Here is a 16,672-nt window from a genome sequence, read left to right as displayed (position 1 = left end):
CTGGTGAAACTATATCACAGGACTGCTTGCATGTCAAAAAGTGGAAGCTGCATGCAGTAGACAGTGCTGAGCAATCCCATAACCAACAGATCAGATCAAATCCCAGCGCATCAATGCCAAAGAAACAGCTGTAGCATTTGTGACCTTCTTCAGCCAGAAGTGCCGAGTGGATGATCCATCTCGGCCTCCCCCCTGAGGTCCCCAGCATCACAGATGCCAGTCTTCAGCCGATTCGATTCACTCCATGTGTTATCAAGAAACAGCTAAAGGCACTGGATACTGCAAATGATATGGGTTCTAACAACATTCCAGCTGTAGTACTGAAGACCTATGTTGCAGACTGAGCTGCACCCCTAGCCAGGTCCAGTACAGCTAAAACATTGGCATCTACCCAGCAATGTGGAAATTGCCCATAGAGTGATACAGCACTGAAACAGGCCCTTCAGCCCATTGAGTCTGTGCTGACCAACAACCGCCCATTTATACTAAACCTACATTAATCCCATATTCCCTACCACATTCCCACCGTTCTGTTACCACCAACCTACACTAGGAGCAATTTACAATGGCCAATTTACCTATCAACCTGCAAGTCTTTGGCTGTGGGAGGAAACCTGAGCACCTGGCGGTCACAGGGAGAACTTGCAAACTCTGCACAGGCCGTACCCAGAACTGAACCCAGGTCGCTGGAGCTGTGAGGTTGCAGTGCTAACCACTGCACCACTGTGTCACCCTACGTATGGCCAATCCACAAAAAGCAGGATAAATTCAATCCGATCAATTGCCACCCCATCAGTCTATCACCAGCAAAGTGATGGAAATTGTCATTGGCAGTGCTATCAAGCGGCACTTAAATAGCAACAGCCTACTCACTGATGCTCAGTTTGGGTTCCGCCAGGCCCACTTGGTTTCTCCCCTCTTTACAGCCTTGGTTCAAACGTGGACAGAAGAACTGAACTCAAGAGGTGAGGTGTGAGTGATTGCCCTGGATATCAAGGCATCATTTGACTAAGTATGGCATCAAGGAGCTCTAGCAAAACTGGAGTCTATGGGAATCAGGGGGAAAGGTCTCCACTGGTTGGAGTCATACTCAGCACAAAGGAAGATGGTTGTGGTTGTTGGAGGACAATCATCTCAGCCCCAACATATTGCTGCAGCAGTTCCTCAGGGTAGTGTCCTAGGCCCAACCATCTTCAGCTGCTCCATCAATGACCTTCCCTCCATCATAAGGTCAGAGGTGGGGATGTTTGCCGATGATTGTATGATGTTCAGTACCATTTGCATCTCCTCAGATACTGAAGCAGTCCGTGTTCACATGCAGCAAGACCTGGACAACATTCAGGCTTGGGCTGATAAATGGCAAGGAACATTCATGCCACACAAATGCCAGGCAATGACTATCTCAAACAAGAGAGAATCTAACCATCTCTCCTTGATGTTCAATGGCACTACCATTGCTGAATCCCCCACTATCAACATCCTGGGGGTTACCATTGACCAGAAACTGATCTGGAGAGCCACATAAATACTGTGGCCACAAAAGCAGTTCAGAGGCTGGGAATTCTGTGGGAGCAACTCACCTCCTGATTTCCCAAAGCTTGTCCACCATTTACAAGGCACAAGTCAGGAGTGTGATGGAATACTATCCACTTGCCTGGATGAGTGCGGCTCCAACAACACTCAGGAAGCTTGACACCATCCAAGACAAAGCAGCCCACTTGATCGGCACCCCATTCCACCACCTTAAACATTCACTCCCTCCATCACCAATGCACAGTGGAAGCAGCGTGTGCCTTCTTTAAGATGCACTGCAGCAACGCATCAAGACTCCTTCAATAACACCTTCCAAACCTGCGACCTCTCCCACCTAGAAGGACAAGGGCAGCAGTTGCATGGGAACACCACCATCTGCAAGTTCCCCTCCAAGCCACACACCATCCTGACTTGGAAATATATTGCCGTTCCTTCACTGTCACTGGCTCAAAATCCTGGAACTCCCTTCCTAACAGCACTGTGGCTGTACCTGCACCAGATGGACTGCACTGGTTGAAGAGGGCAGCTCACCACCACCTTTTCAAGGACAATTAGGGGTGGGCAACAAATGCAGGCCTAGCCAGCGACACCCACACCCCACGAAACGAACAAAAAAAATGCAGGCAACATGAGATGGCAAGGTTGAGGGTGTGATTGTGATATGGAGCAAATGAATTAAGTACCTGCAGTGACATTCTGCCACTTTTTATTAGAGCTACCTTTGGTTTCTGTATGCTGGTCTCTGCATTTTTAAAGCACAGCAACTTAATAAATGTTAAAAAGATTCCACAAAAACAAATTACAGTGGATGCTGGAAATCTGAAACAAAAACAGAAAATACTGTAAATACTCAGCAGGTCGGGCAGCATCTGTGGAGAGGAAAACAGAGGTAATGTTTCACATCTGTGTGATGAAAGCTCACAGTCCTAAAATGTTAACACTAGTTTTCTCTCTCCAGATACTGCCTGACCTGCTGGGTATTTACAGCATTTTTTTGTTTTTGTGTTAAAAGAACTGTTGTCTAAAATAATCCTCTTAAACTAAACGGACTTCTGGTTAAAAATGGTGAGGGAAACAGAAATAAGCAAATTCGATGATTTGCAGACATACAGTACAAGAACCTAAAGTTACCAAGCTGCAGTAACAAAATATATTGCAGCTGCTAATCAGGTCAGCTTTGGGCTGCGGACTCCCGGCCCTGACGGAACCGCGATTGATGCTCGCGGGGGGAGGGGGGTTTGTTTTGAGGTGACACCGGAAGTGGTTGGCCTGTCAAATTGTGGCAATTTCGGCCAATCGCGAGCGCACTTTGATTTGGGATTTTTAACCCGGCGGCGGCGGCCTGAGGTATGTCTTTCATTTTGTGTCTTTTTACAGCAAGTTGTTGGAGTTTCTGTCAGACGGGCCGAGCGGAGCTCCGGCCCCTGGTGCTCGGGTTCACCTACAGTCTGAAGCCGGGAACAGCCGCCGACCTGTTGGTTAAACGGGGACAAATTAAAACGTCTGAGTTCAGTGACACAAATATCCCTCCTGTTGCTTTGTGGACACCAACATACGAGGCTCGCGTCTGGTGCCAGATAGCGGATGCCCTGTTATTAATGGGTTAGGCCTGGCACTGCAATGCTGAATGCCACCAAACGTTCTTCCAACACTCTCCTGGACTGGTGCAACTAATAAAATATCACATCACACACCCAAACTTAAAGGAAGTGTTTCCTACTTAAACTAGTATATTCCAGGTTTTGAGTCCATTCAACAGCAGACATCTTGCAGTGCCCATTGGTTATGGAATCCTTCAAGCAAACTGATGGCATGGTCATATTTTACAAACACACAAATTAGGATCAGGAGTTGGTCACGCAGCCCCTCGAGCCTGCTCCGCCATTCAATAAGATCATGGCTGATCTGATATTGTAACATCAATTCCACATTCCCGCCTATCCCTGATAATGTTTCACGCCTTAACTTATCAAGAGTCTGTCTACCTCTATCTCTGCCCTAAAAATATTCCAAGACTCTGCTTCCAGTGCCTTTTGAGGAAGAAAGTTCCAAAGACTCACAACCCTCTAAGAGAAAAAATTTCTCCTCATCTCTGCCTTATGCGGGTGACCCTTTATTTTTAAATATTGATCCCTAGTTCTTGATTCTTCCACAAAGGGAAACATCCTTTCCACAGCCACCCTGTCAAGACCCCTTAGGATCTTGTATGTTTCAATCAAGTTGTGTCTTACTCTCCTAAACTTGCGGATACAAGCCTAGCCTGTCCAACCTTTCCTCATAAGACAATCTGCCCATTCCAGGTATTAGTCTAGTAAACCTCTGAACTGCTTCCAATGCATTTACATCCTTCCTTAAATAAGGAGACCAATACTGTACACAGTACTCCAGATGTGGTCTCACCAATGCCCTGTATAACTGAAGCTTAAGCTCCCTACTTTTGTATTCAATTCCCCTCACAATAAGTGACATTCTATTAGCTTTCCTAATTACTTGCTGAACCTGCATGCTAACCTTTTGCGATTCATGCACTAGGCCACCCAGATCCCTCTACATCTCAGAGCTCTGCCATCTCTCACCATTTAGATAATATACTTTTTCTTCTTTCTGTCAAAATGGACAGTTTCACATTTTCCCACATTATACTCCATTTGCCAGATCTTTGCCCACTCACTTAACCTATTTATATCCCTTTGTAGCCTCCTTATGTCATCTTCACTATTTACTTTCCTACCTATCTTTGTGTCATCAGCAAATTTAGCAACCATACTTTCGGTCCCTTCATCCAAGTCGTTTATATAAATTGTAAAAAGTTGAAGCCTCCGCACTGATCCCTGTGGTACACCACTCGTTACATCTTGCCAACCAGAAAATGACCCATTTATGCCTACACTCTGTTTCCAGTTAGCCAGTCAATCCTCTATCCATGCCAATATGTTACCCCCTACACTATGAGCTTTTATTTTCCGCAATAACCTTTGATGTGGCACCTTATCAAATGCCTTCTGGAAAACTAAGTACAGTACATCCACTGGTTCCCCTTTATCCACCGCACATATTTTATCATCATTCAGGTGTGTATGGAAGCTCTAAATATGGCAAGCAAGCAGGCCCGATGACTGTTCACATCCTCGACCTGTATGTTGTGAGTTTTGCCAGGCCATATTAATAGATGTCAACAAGTGTAGGCAGCAGACCCATTCACCCACCCCCACCTCAACAGATGTGCATGGATACTGAAATTTGGTATAGATTTAACTTGTGAGGCAAAATTACCCTTTGGTTATGGAACAATGTAAACCTTTCACTACTGGACATGTCACTTTCTGTCAGGTGTTGCAATTAAATATTTGTGTCTGATTCATCATCCCATGACTTCCTTGTTGCATAACTTGGCACCAATGAATGCAGTATGATATCTTTGGCTTTACTGCACCTGTCATAACATTTATTTCTATAGTTTGAAGCAGGGGTGTCCAAACTCTGCTCCGCCTGACACAAGCCCTGGTAATCCAGCCCTTGAAGTTCAGGCAACTCAGTTCCGTCTCTACTTATAGCAGTATTTTGTATTTGCTGGTTCTTCTTTGTGTGAATGTAATGCTCAAATTTCAGAATCACCTCTTACTGTTGTTGCCATATTGGTTGATAAATTCTATATCAGAACATTCCTGTCAGTATCAGTAACTTGAGATATTTACATATTAATGGAACATAGGTTGAGGTTCACAAATGGCTTCTGAGGCTCCATGCTACAGCACCAGTATAGCCCACAAAGACAATAAATTGGACACCTCTGATTTAAAGCTTACAAAATTGTAAAAAAATAATAGTTTTGGATATTCTGTAATCTATGGAGGGCAGAGGATAGGAGGCCAACCAGAAGAACTTTGGAGATTAGAGGTGAAAGAAGTCTAGATGAAGATTTCAGCAGTGGATGGCTGAAGTGATGACAGAGGTGAAAGTGGGCAGTCTTTGTGATGGAGAAGATTTGAGGTCGGAATCTCTGTCAACTCAAATAAGACACCAAGGCTGAAAACTGTTTGGTTCAGCCTGAGAAAGTGACTGGGGAGGGGAATGGAATTGAGGGCAAGGGTATGGAAATGGTAGTGGGGTGTGAAGACAGTGGTTTTGGTCTTCCCACTGCTTAGTTGGAGAATATGGTGGCTTATCCCAGGCTGGATATCAGATTAGCAGTCTGATAATGGTCGAGGGTGGTGGAGAGGTAGAGTTGGGTGTGCTCAACGTACCTGTGGAATGGTATCACCAAGGGGTGGCATGTATATGAGGAAGAGGAGCAGCCAAGGAGAGATCCTTGGGGAGCTCTAGAGGTAATGCTGTGGGGGTGGAGATGCTCTTGCTATGTTCAGGTAGATGAGTAGAACCTTGGGAAGGCAATCCCACTGAGCTGGATAATGCAGGAGAGGTATTGGAGGAGGATGGAGTGGTGATTGTATCAAAGGCTGAAGAGCAGATGAGGACAAGGAGAGAAGGAAATGCACCAGGGTCATAGTCATAGACAGTGTTTGTGACTTAAGTTGGAACTGTTCTGATGCTATGGGAAGGGCAGAAAACATATTGGAAAAGATTCAAACAAGAAATTACGAGATTTGGGAGAGGATAACACATTTGAGTACTTTGAAGAGGAAGGGGTGGTCTGAGATGGGGGTGAATATTTATTTGCAAGGTTGGGGGTTTGAGGGTGAGTTTTTGAGGAGTGGATGATTTTGATAGTTTTTAAAAGGAGAGTTAATGTGCCTGATGACAGGGAACCATTTACATCATCAAGTAGCATGTGTAGTGGGAGCAGAATTTGGATTGCCAGCTGTTTAGTGGGAATGAGGTTATGGGAATGGAGGTGGGTTTCATGGATGAACTGGGAAGGTCATTAGGTAATATAGGCGAGAACTAGAGATGGAAATGGAATTGATATGTAAGAAAATTGATTTCAGTATGGTTTAGCACAAGAATTGAAAATTGATTTTACTATGAAGAGCTAGCAAAGTTTAATGATTGTAAAATGCATTGTAACTGCTTCATTTTGTTTATACTAGTTCTATTTAATAAATATGTTCTGCACTTCAGCCAAAACAAAGGTTGAGTGTATTGTTATTCAGCTGCCTTCTCCAGACAAGGTATGCCCTATGGAGAAACAGAATCAAATTGAAAGCTGAAATGAGTTTAACGAAGTTCCTGTCTCTCCATTATTCCATGCTCTTTATAATACGTTACCGAGATATCAGAGAAAGTGAAAGCATACTTGAGAGAATAGGCAGCTAAGCTTTGCAAGCTGTCTGAAATATGGAAACTAAAAATGTCGAGAGTAAAACAGTTAAACGAAACCACTAAATACAACAATGGACGTGGCCTATAGCACAAAATTGTCCCCAATTCAACATGAACTGACAGCCCCATCAGAGTGGTCAAAGGGTGGCTGTTTTGAGAATGGAAAACGATCATTGTTGCAGGAGAAGGTGCTGTTCTTAATTTGGGGCTAAAGCATGTCGATGGGATAGAAAGAGCTTTACTCAACATCTGCTGGGCTGACCTGGGAGTGCATGGTGCTGATACTGAGGGGGTAATTTTCCCAGGCAAGGGGAAGTGGGTTTTGGTGTGTGTGGGGAGTTAAATCCCCTAAAAGTGACATCGGCTCAGTATCCCAATGTCATCCCTCCCTCTTCTGTACTTCGCCCTGGTGGGTTCCAAGGCAAATAAATCTGTCGAGAAACCAATAAAGATACTTAAAAGCCAGTTAAGTTGTTCTTTTAACCCTGCACCCTGCCAGTGCCCTGATATCTCTGCACCTCACCAGGTTGGAGGAGGCAACTGCATAACAGGAAGTCGTTGTGAATGAAATTGACCTGCTAGCAAAAGTATAAAGGTTGAAATCAGCAAGCTTGTGGTTAGCCACAGCGAAAGGCTAGCACTGACAGGAATAGTTCCTTCAGCCTGAATTCCCTAGTTTCTTTGGGAATTGCAACTTTGTCCAGTAACTTTCAAGTGCCTAGAGTGTATTGAGCTGAATCTTAGTGACTCCCGTGAGGAACCCTACCACAGAGGCACAGGGGAGGTATAACTGGAGCCATGCCAGCACCCTCGCAACAATAGAGCAAGCCATTGTCTTGTTCAAGATGAGGTTCCGGGGTGCCTTGACAGATCTGGAGACACCCCTCAGTATGCCCCAGCAGGGATCTCCAGGATTATTGTGGTCTGCTGTGCCCTTCACAACATGGCACTGCAGAGAGGACTGGAGCTGGTACAAGAGGAAGATGGGGACGCATGGAATCCTTGGAGGCAGAGGAGCCTGATTTGCTGTTGGTACCTGAAGCCACACACCTGGCTACTAGTGAGGCTCTTGACGGACTCATCCAGGCACACTTCATTTGAAAAGAGTGCTTGAGGACATCTTTGTTGTACACTTTCTATTCTATGTGGTACTACCCCTGTGGCTTTAGCTGAACTAAAGGCAGGCTCCTCATTCTCTTGCTCTGACACATGAGATGCCTGTGGCAGATGTTCTCTGGGTTTTGGAACCTGAGGGCCATGTCAAGGACCTGCACCTGTGCAAGGGCAGACTCGGTCATCGGGGCAGGAGGCAGCTTATGCAGCTGTGTCTGAGCAGGGGAAGGCAAAGGCTGAGAAGTGAGAGCACCTTGAGAAGAGTTCTCACTGCCATGTGCCCTTTCTCAATCTTCCCTCTCGGGTTCACATACATTTTCCTGCTAACCGAGAGCTGGAGAGCACTTGGCTGCATGTGTAATTGAGCCACCAAGGCGATGCTTTGTTCAATTCTCTGTAAACTGGCAGTCAGACTACACAGGCCATGGATGTAGGCCAGCATGCAGTCAGTGGCCTAACTTGACTGATTCTCCATGAAGTTGGCCACTCTTTCCATGCAGGTGGTCATCAGTGCAAATGTCTGGGATATCATGGCACATGCTAGAGATGGACTCCTCCACTCTCTCTGCAATAGTATGCACTGCCTCTGGAAATGCTGACAGCAGCACACACATTTCCTGTTGCTGCTCCACAGGTTCCCTTTTCGTTAATGACCCCTGAGGCTCAGCATCTGCATCCAGCTGAGCAGGGTTTGGAGTGTCCTGTGCCCTCTGATGGGGACTCTCCTCTGCTGTCCCTGTCTCCAGCACCACCTCCTGCTCACATGTGATGTGCTCCCCACCATGTGCCAACCTATCTATCTGTACTGCTTGGACCCACCCTTGGTGGAGGGTGCACAAGGGTCATGTGATGTCACATCCTCAGAGTGCTGGTCCTCCTCGGGTTCCTCCCTCATCTCCTCTGTTGGGATCCGTGATGAACCTATGGGAGATAAAAGACATGTTAGTGCTGAAAGGTGAAATAGGGTACAAACTTAGTATAGTGCAGATCATGATATCTCATGTATTGGTGATCAATTACATACACACATATGAATTAGGAGCAGGAGTAGGCCATTTGACCCCTCGAACCTGTTCCGCCATTTGATAAGATCATGGCTGATCTGATTGTGGCCTCAACTCTACTTTCCTGTCTACCCCCTATACCCTTTGACTCCCTTGTCAATCAAGAATCTATTTAACGCAGCCTTAAAAATATTCAATGATCCTGCTTCCGCTGCTCTCTGGGGAAGAGAATTCCACAGACTAACAACCCACTGAGAGAAAAACTTTCTCCTCATCTCTTTCTTAAACGGGAGACCCCTTTTAAACTGTGTCATCTGGTTCTAGTTTCTCTCATAAGGGAAAGCATCCTCTCAGCATCTACTCTGCCAAGTACCCTCAAGTTCTTATGTGTGTCAATAAGATCACCTCTCATTTTTCTAAACTCCAATGGTTACGGGCCCAACCTGTCCAACCTTTCCTCATAAGATAACCCTTTCGTCCCAGGAATCAGTTGAGTGAACCTTCTCTGAACTGATTCTAATGCAATTATATCAACATGAGGGATAGTTAAGTGCCAAGTGGCAGTGCTTTATGTAATGGTGTCACCTGGTCTCTGGACCTCCACCATCTCTCCATTGCCAACGACCAGTATTTGTGCCATCCTGCCGATCTCCAGGGCTTCCTCCTCCAATGTGGTCAGGATGGCAATGGCTGCAGTTTCACTCTGGGTCTCTGCCTCTCTTTGGAGTTGTGGGCTTTCTTCTGCGATAAAGAAAAGGCAGAGAGTTATGAGTGAGAAATGAACTGATTGCTGAGGATGGAAAGTGAACATTTGAGGAGGGTGACTGTGAGGAATAGGTGCAGGAGGACAGTAGGGTCAGTTTGAGTGATATCTGCTGAGATGGAGATTGAAGAAGGAGACTGGAGAGACAGGAATGTGTGTAACAGCAAGGAGTGTCTGTCAGAGGAGTGCTGTGCAGGAGGATGCTAGGGAGGTGAGAGAGTGATGGCTGCCAGCTGAGAGTTGTATGACGTTCACCTTGCGGGACTTTATGAGGTCATTAAAGCTTTTGCGGCACTGGATCCAGGTCCTGGACACCACACTCTGCTCACTGCTTGTGCTACTTGTAGCCATGCCTGGTTGGTCAAACTGGCTGGCCTCCTTTTCCTGTCCTCGGGGAAGAGGACTTCTCTTCTGGCCCTGACTGCATCCATGACTTCCAGGGATAAGGGTTCAAAGAGTGGGTGTGTGTGCCAGCCTTGCTAAGTCTTCCAGCCTGCTGCCATTTCCTCTTTCCCACTGGTACACTCAGTGCTGCCATTGTGAACCTGCCGGGGTCAATTTAAATAGAGATCCTTCATTGCTTGATTAGGGGTGTCATTCTGCCCTCCCTCCCTGATTGGTTGGGCAACCCCAGAATTGGGATGATAATGACGTGGCTCAGTGAAAGGGCCTCGCCAAAGCTCGCTACTTAATCAAACGGGTTCCTGGCCCGACAATTAATCAAACAGGTTGCTGTTTCGGCAGGGACTAAGTCTGGAAAATTTCTCCCTGAGTCTCCGAGATTGGAAGAGTTCCATTTCCCAGCATCACCATCTGTCAGCTTGAGGAGCACAAAAAAAAACAAAAGAAAATATGAAGCTTCAGGAAGTATTCACAGGACATGGCCAGCTCAAGTGCCTAACTCAGCATTTAAAATAGCTTAAGAGTCATACTTAACCTGAATAAAGCTGTTAAAAATCATTCTTATTTATTTTCAAATTACTTGGAATACTAAATAACACCCTTTTCTCTCTTCCAGTCATTCCCTACCCCCACCTTATGTTTATCCACTCTTCTTTATCTGTCCCCCAATTCCATCTCCTCCTATTGTATCGATTTTCCCCTCTTGCTTCCTCTTCCCATAATAGAAGTGAGTTGGTACATTTTGCTAATAAAAATAATACTTTGAATGAGGGAAACCTAGAAATTATGAAAAGTTGCATTTTTAGTGCCTTTCAGCACCTCATGACACCATGAAGCACTTTGCAGCCAATTAATTATTTTTGAAGTACAGTTACTGTGGGGAAACGTGGCAGCTAATTTTGCACACAGCAAGATCCCATAACCAGCAATGGGATAATGACCAGGCAATCTGATTTTTAGTGATGTAGCTTGAGGGATAAATATTGACCAGAGCAGTGGGAGAACTGCCCTGCTCTTTGAATAGTACCAAGTTCATCTAAGAGGACAGACAGGACTTTGGTTTACTTTCTCATCTGAAAGACGGCCTTTCCGACAGTGCAGCAGCCTTTCAGTACTGAACTGCCGTCAGCCTGGATTATCTGCTCAAGTCTCTGGACTGGGGCTTGAATGCACAACCTTTTGACTCAGTCATAAGTGCTACCACTGAGCCAAGGCTGACACCTAATTCACATCTAATGGTTATAAGATGCCTGAAGTTATAACTTGCTTTTGAACCATCTGTTAGTTGTAAAATAACAGTTACACAAATCAAACCAGTCACAGTGGGAACACATTAAATTACTGAGTGGCTAGTGCATCTCTGCAAAGACTCGTCTTCTTACCCTGCATTATTACCTTTGGAGTCCCCCAGGAATCAATCCTTGGCCTCCTCTTCTCATCTATATGCTGCCCTTTGGCAACATCATCTACAGATATGGGTTCAGCTTCCAAATATGCGCTGATGTAACACAGTTTGACCACTCTGCCACCCCTTTTGACCAACCTCCCTCTCAGTCTTTGTTGTTGTGTGCGGTCTATTCATTTAAGTGCGCAGAACCTTTGAATATTTTGCATGGCTGTGCACGTACAATAACTTAAAGGGGCCGAGTTGCACTCGGCCTGCGTGGAACTTCTGAGTTGCTGCATGGTCATGCAGCTTAGAGGGAACATTGCCCTTGACCCTTCTACTGTCGCTGTGCTCAGGCGAATCAGATTGTACTGTACTTGATCTCACTTGCAGCTTAACTATCCCTTTGATATAAACAGATCTGTAACAAGACCTCAAGAGTTTATAAGCCTGAGTGGACAACTCGGCATCTCGTAGGCTATTTATCTTTCAGCTTCACAGGGGCACAGGAAATATCTGAGACGCTATTTTGATGGTTAGATATCTGCAATATCTGGTATTTTGAGCAGTAACTTATAGGTAAGAACATCCATCATGTAACACTGCCATCCAGCCTTCTCCAGCTAAGATTTGGGAATGTCAAAGCCATCGTTTTCAAGCCCTGCCACAAACTTTGTACCCATGCCAACAATTTCATCCTCCTTCCTGGCTCTTGTCTTGGGGTTTTGTATCCTATTCAAATGAGCTTCTGACACCATATACTCTCCATCATAAAGACTGCCTACCTCCTCCTTTGTAACATCACCAACCTGTGCCCCTACTTCAACCAAACTGCCATTGAAACCTTCAGCCATGCTTTGATTTGGGTCTTCAAACCCAACTATCCCAATGCTTTTCTGGCTGGCCTCGCATTTTTCACTCTCTCTAAACTTCAGCTCATCCAAAACTCTGCTGCTCATATTTTATCCTACTTGCCCATCACTCCTTGTTTTCACAGACCTACAGTGACTCCTGGTCCTTCAAATCTCATCCTCACTTCTAACGCCTTCATTGCTTTGCTCTTCCCTATCTCTGTAAACAGCTTACACCCTACATCTTTGCCCAAATTCTCTGTTCATCTGCCTCTAGCTTCTTGAGCATCTCTCCTGCTTTCATCCACTGTTGACTGTCATGCCTTCAACTGCCTCAGCCCTACACTTTGAAGTTCTCTCCTAAAGTTCTCCACTTCTATCTTCTCCTTAAAACCCACCTATTTCACTTAACTATTGATTACCCCCTCCAAATCTCTCCTCCTCTGGCTTGATGTTCATTTTTTTGATTGCATTTCTGTGAATTGATTTGGGATTTCTTTTATGTTAAAGGCTCTCCAGAAATGCAAATTATTGCTGTGAGTGAAGTGACTAATTTCTGGAATCATTAAAAACAAAATCAGACAGAGATGCATTAACTAACTACTTTATTTGACCATTGATAACATGACTACCAACGTCACAAAGTTAAGCATTGAGGAGTATATAAAATATGGAGGTAGACATTTTTACTGACTGAATCTAAATCATCATAGGCATAAATGAAGCTTAAATGCATTACAGTATCTGAATTATCTTTGGTATGGTAGAGTTGCATTCAAGGCTAGCACCACAGCCTCACAGCTCTAGCGACCCGGGTTCAATTCTGGGTACTGCCTGTACGGAGTTTGCAAGTTCTCCCTGTGTCTGCATGGGTTTTCGCCGGGTGCTTCGGTTTCCTCCCACCACCAAAGACTTGCAGGTTAATAGGTAAATTGGCCATTATAAATTGCCCATAGTATAGGTAGGCGGAAGGGGAATATAGGGACAGGTGGGGATATGGTAGGAATATGGGATTAGTGTAGGAGTAGTATAAATGGGTGGTTGATGGTCGGCACAGACTCAGTGGGCCGAAGGGCCTGTTTCAGTGCTGTATCTCTAAATAAATAAATAAATGTCTAACGTTCTCTTTAGTATGGTAGAGTTGCATTCATTGTCTAACATTTCCATACACTTAGCAAGGTAAAGCTTAGTTTATGTTTGCTGTATTGCTGATAAATCTTTTGATTCCTGCGTGATATAAGCCCAGAGGTACAAGCGTGTCCATTTAGTAGATAGCTGGCTCTGTGGCATTGGTTGTTTAACTTCCTCTTGGATGCTCAGCTTCATCCCTGGGGACACCTGTGGTGAGTTGTTATACATGGCCCTTCTTCGGTTATCTTCTCGTCCTAGCCTAACTAACCTCACACGTACGTTGTCTGTATAGTTATATGGTTACTCTAATCTCTGTATACGAACATACGAACTAGAGGCGGGAGTAGGCTACTTGAGCCTGCTCTTACATTCTATAAGATCATGGCTAATCTGTTTGCGGACTCAACTCCACTTTCCTGCCTACCCCCGATACCCTTTGACTCTCTTGTTTGTCAAGAATCTGTCTACCTCTGCCTTAAAAACATTCAATGAACCTGCCTCCACCGCTTTCCAGGGAAGAGAGTTCCACAGACTCACGACCCTCTGAGAGAATAAATTTCTCCTCATCTCTGTCTTAAATGGGAGATCGTTTATTTTTAAACTGTGTCCCCTAGTTTTAGTCTCTCCCACAAGGGGAAACATCTTTTCAACATCCGTCAAGTCCCGTCAGGATCTTATGTTTCAATAAGATCACCTCTCGCCCTTCTAAACTCCAATGAATACAGACCCAACCTGTCCAATCTTTCCTCATAAGATAACCCTGTCATGCCAGGAATCAGTCGAGTGAACCTCCTCTGAACTGCTTCCAATGCAGTTATGTCCTTTCTTAAGTAAGGAGACCAAAACTGTACACAATACTCTAGATGTGATCTCATCAATGCCCTGTACAACTGTTGCTAAACGTCTCTACTTTTATATTCCATTCCCCTTGCAGTAAACGACAATATTGCATTTGCCTTCTTAATTATTTGCTGTACCTGCATACTAACTTTTTATGTTTCATATACTCGGACACCCAGATCCCTCTGTACTGTAGAGTTCTGCAATTTCTCACCACTTAAATAAGATATTGATTTTCTATTTTTCTGGCCAAAGTGGACAAGTTCACATTTTCTCACGTTATACTCCATCTGCCAAATCTTTGCCCACTCACTTAACCTATCTATATCCCTTTGCAGACTCTTTATGTCCTCTTCACAACTTACTCTCCTACCTATCTTTGTGCCATCAGCAAATTTAGCTACCATACATTCTGTCACTTCATCTAAGTCATTGATATAAATTATAAATAGTTGAGGTCCCAGCACTCCACTAGTCACAGCTTGCCAACCTGAAAACAAACCCTTTATGCCTAATCTCTGTTTCCTGTTAGCTAACCAATTCTCTATCCATGCTAATATGTTGCCCCCCAATGCCATGAGCTCTTATTTTGCTTAATAAACTTTGATGTGACATCTTGTCAAATGCCTTCTGGAAATCTAAGTATAGCACATCCACAGGTTCCCCTTTATCCATGTTGTTTGTTACTTCCTCAAAGAACTCCAATAAATTAGTCAAACATGATTTCCCATTCATAAAACCACGTTGGCTCTGCCTGATTACACTGAGATTTTCTAAGTGCCCCACTATAATAACCTCCTTAATAATAGATTCCAGCATTTTTCCTATGACAGATGTTAAGCTAACTGACCTGTAGTTTCCTGCTTTCTGTCTCCCTCTCTTTTCCAATCTGATGGGACCTTTCCAGAATCTAGGGAATTTTGGAAAATAAAAACCAATGCATCTGCTATTTCAACAGCCACTTCTTTTGAGACCCTTGGTTGAAGTCCATCAGGACCTGGGGACTTTGTTAGCTTGCAGTTCTAATAATTTTTTCAGTACCCTATCCCTGGTGATGGTAGTTGTTTTAGGTTCCTCCCTCCCTTTCACCTCATGATTCACAATTATTTCTGGGATATTATTTGTATCCTGTACAGTGAAGACAGATGCAAAAAATTTGTTCAATTCCTCCACCATTTTCTTATTTTCCATTATTAATTCTCCAGTCTCTCTCCTTAGAGGGCCAACGCTCACTTTACTTACCCTTTTCCTTTTTAAATACCTGTAGAAACTCTTCGTATCCATTTTTATATTTCTAGCTAGCTTTCTCTTATACTCTAATTTCTCCCTCCTTATTATTCTTTTAGTCATTCTATTCTGTTTTTTATATTCTGTCTAATTTTCTGACCTGCCACTACTCTTTACTGAATTGTATGTTTTTTCTTTCAATTTGATACTATTTTTAACTTCCTTAGTTAGCCACGGATGGTGCATCCTTCCCCTAGAGTCTTTCTTTCTCACTGGAATGTATCTTTGCTGAGTGTTATGAAATATCTTCTTAAATGTCCGCTTCTGACCAATCCCTTTACCTAATTTCCCAGTTTACTTTAGCCAGCTTTGTCTTCAAATCCTCATAATTACCCTTTTTAAAGTTTAAAACACTAGTTTTAGATCCACTCTTCTCACCCTCAAACTGAATGCGAACTTCAATCATGTTGTGATCACTGCTACCTCGGGGTGCCTTCACTGTGAGGCTTAAGTAGTTAAATATTAACAACAGTTGTCGTGCGCTTTGCAAGTTTACTTTTGTCAGATTGACCACATTATTAATCTTCATTCATAACATTTTTTTCAGTTTAAAAGACTTAATTCCAAAGCTCTTTACAACTTTTCTTAGCATTCTCTCTTCCAAACCTTCTGTTTTGGGTGTGTAAAGTATGATCTTTTATAGCTTTAACAAGGTAAATCCTCTTTCAGGGAACATCATTATTTGCAAACATCCAAGGTGATTCATTCTGTCACATGGATCCATTTTAAGGTGCAATTCAATTTGGACAAACATGCCAAGGACTACTATAGTGATATTTTAATTAGTTTGACAAAGACCAAACTTCTGATGTGATGCCCCATACCTTTCTGTTCTGCTACTGTCAGAATCAAAATAAGGACACAGCTCCATCTGTTATAAATAAAACTTTGCCATTCTCTTATCTAATCAGATGGTGTGACCCATTCACATTGGTAACCATGACAAAGCTAGCACAGCCAGCATCAGGCCTCTAATTAAGAACATCTGGTTTTCACACTGCGTCCATTGTTTGTCTGAGCTCTCCCAGACTCATTCGAATATTAACCATTTTGGTTTTCCCTGAATTCAGCAGTATTGTTC

The 16,672-nt window shown here is 43.9% G+C and overlaps 1 protein-coding gene across 2 annotated transcripts in view; it reads left to right on the top strand.

Moving 5' to 3' along the window:
* The first annotated feature begins 2,775 nt into the window (after positions 1-2,775).
* Positions 2,776-16,672, top strand: part of stx17 (syntaxin 17) — a 176,684-nt gene continuing 162,787 nt past the window's right edge. For both annotated transcript variants that reach the window (XM_068010448.1, XM_068010457.1), the window contains exon 1: positions 2,776-2,880. The gene's annotated coding sequence lies outside the window, so the exon portion shown is untranslated. The remainder of the gene's footprint in view (positions 2,881-16,672) is intronic.

The sequence above is a fragment of the Heterodontus francisci genome, chromosome 2, assembly GCF_036365525.1.
Source record: "Heterodontus francisci isolate sHetFra1 chromosome 2, sHetFra1.hap1, whole genome shotgun sequence".
NCBI classification, from domain to species: Eukaryota; Metazoa; Chordata; class Chondrichthyes; order Heterodontiformes; family Heterodontidae; genus Heterodontus; species Heterodontus francisci.
This window is presented reverse-complemented; position numbering and strand designations above follow the sequence as displayed.